Source organism: Mastomys coucha, unplaced genomic scaffold (genome assembly GCF_008632895.1).
Source record: "Mastomys coucha isolate ucsf_1 unplaced genomic scaffold, UCSF_Mcou_1 pScaffold21, whole genome shotgun sequence".
Classification (NCBI taxonomy): Eukaryota; Metazoa; Chordata; class Mammalia; order Rodentia; family Muridae; genus Mastomys; species Mastomys coucha.
The window spans coordinates 197,021-199,432 of record NW_022196904.1 but is presented as its reverse complement, the minus strand read 5'-3'; the positions used below and the strand labels follow the sequence as shown (position 1 = coordinate 199,432).

Here is a 2,412-nt window from a genome sequence, read left to right as displayed (position 1 = left end):
TTTTTTTTTTATTGCACTAAGTTTCTAGCTTTTCCCCAAGATGGCCCCAATTCCAGGTATCTCTTCCCATAATTCTCTCTCTATCCTTTACTGACCTGATCACTCCTATAACTATCCTAATTGGTACCAGAGATTCAGAGACCCACAGCCAAACATTAGGTAGAGCTATGGAATCCTGCAAAAGAGGGGAGGGGGAAGGAGTTTAGAAGCCAGAGGGGTCAAGGAAATCGCAAGGAATCTCCCAGAATCAACTAATCTGGGATCATAGGGGCTGACAAAGATTGGACTGACCACCAATGAGCCTGCATGGGACTGACTAGGCCACCTCTTATATATGTTACAGCTGTGCAGCTTGGTCTTCTGGAGCGACTCCTAATAGTGGGATCAGGGGCTATCTCTGATTCTTTTGCCTGTGTTTGGGATCCTTTCCCTCATACTGGATTGCCTTGTCCAGCCTTAATGAAAGGGGAGGTGCCACTGTAACTTGATACACCATGTTTGGTTGATATCCGTAGAGGACATCAACCTGCCATTTCTGAAGAGAAACAGAAAGAAGTAGATGGGGTGGGCAGAGGACAAGTGTGGCTCAGGGACTGGGAAGAGAGGAGGAGGGGGAAACTGTGGTTAGGATGTAATAATAAACTAATAACAGTAAAAAATCATTGCTTCTCTGCCAGATTTTGAGGAATCTATTGATCAATGAGTATTATGATATATTATTAGGATTGAGTTTTACATTGTGTCCATTTATCAAGATAATAGCAATTATTCTCCCCTAGAGCCTATATTTTGTGGTAACTACCAGTTCTTTGCCCAATATTGAGATGGGTTTTATTATGTCAAGCAGGATGTAAATCCAATCTCAGAATGGTTCATTACTCCCATGATGTATATCTTAGTTTCTGTTCTGATGGTAAAACACTGAGGGTCAAAAAAAAAAAAAGGATTATTTTGCTTACAAGTCCTTAATCATGGAAAATCATGGCAGGAAAGCAACATAGGAGCCTGGAGATAGGAACAAAGGCAGGAACCACGATGAGCCTTCCTGGTTTGCTGCTCACGAATTACTCAACTTTATATCTAATATAACACAGAACTACTTGTCTAGAGGTGGCACCATGTACAGTAGCTGTACTCCTTATACATCATCATTAATTAAGAAAATTCTTGGCTCTGCTTCATCTGCTTGCCTTGTGGGACTGAGTAGCTGCTGGATCCTTGGACTTCCATTCACAGCTGCTGCCGACCATTGTTGGGAGTTGGACCACAGACTAAAGTACTTACTTGCAAGATCCGCAGCTAGTCCCACAACACCCAGAGGAAGCTCCACTCCCAGGTGCTCTGACACACCCAGGATTAGAGGTGAGCAGGAACCAACATCTGTCCCAACACTGGGAGTAACTGGGACCATCGGGACCAGGCACACAGGAACTCCGCCAGCCCAGTGACTTGGGATCTTTCTGGTCTGTCTGGGCTGGGGTCCAGAGCAGACCTTGGGCGCAAGCTTCGCAGCCAGTCCCACAACACCCAGAGGAAGCTCCATTCCCAGGTGCTCTGACACACCCAGGATCAGAGGTAAGCAGGAACCAACATCTGTCCCAACACTGGGAGTAACTGGGACCAGCTTGACCAGGCACACAGGAACTCCGCCAGGCCAGTGACTCGGGTTTCTTCCAGTCTGTCTGGGTTAGTGTTCTGAGCAGACCTTGGGCACAAGCTCTGCAGCCAGTCCCACAACACACAGAGAAAGCCACACTCCCAGATGATCTAACAAGCCCAGGATCCCGGGATCCCAGAATCACAGGATCCCAGAGACAGCTTGACTCTGAGAAGTTCTGACACAACCAGGATCACAGGAAACACAGGCTCCAGTCAGATTTAGCAAGGGCAGGTAGCACTAGAGTTAACCAGATGGCCGGGGGCAAGCATAAGAAAATAAACAACAAAAACCAAGGTCACTTGCCATCATCAGAACCCAATTCTCCTACCATAGCAAGTCCTGGAAACACCATCACACAAGAAACACAAGATTTAGATATAAAATCACTTATCATGATGATAATACAGGACCTTAAGAAAGACATAAATAGCATCTTCAAAGAAATACAGGAGAACACAGGTAAAGAGCTAGAAGCTCTTAAAGAGGAAACACAAAAATCTCTTAAAGAACTACAGGAAAACACAATCAAATAGGTGAAGGAAATAAGCAAAACCATCCAGAATCTAAAAATGGAAATAGAAACAATAAAGAAATCAGAAAGAGAGACAACCTTGGAGATACAAAACCAAGGAAAGAAATCAGGAACCATAGATGCAAGCATCACCAACAGAATGCAAGAGATAAAAGAGAGAATCTCAGGGGCAGAAGACCCCTTAGAAAACATTGACACAACAGTCAAAGAAAATGCAAAA

At 44.5% G+C, this 2,412-nt stretch overlaps 1 protein-coding gene across 1 annotated transcript in view; it reads right to left on the bottom strand.

The window, feature by feature from the left end:
- The window catches only part of LOC116104110 (vomeronasal type-2 receptor 116-like), a 37,054-nt gene that overhangs the window by 29,188 nt on the left and 5,454 nt on the right, over positions 1 to 2,412 (bottom strand). The window lies entirely within an intron of this gene.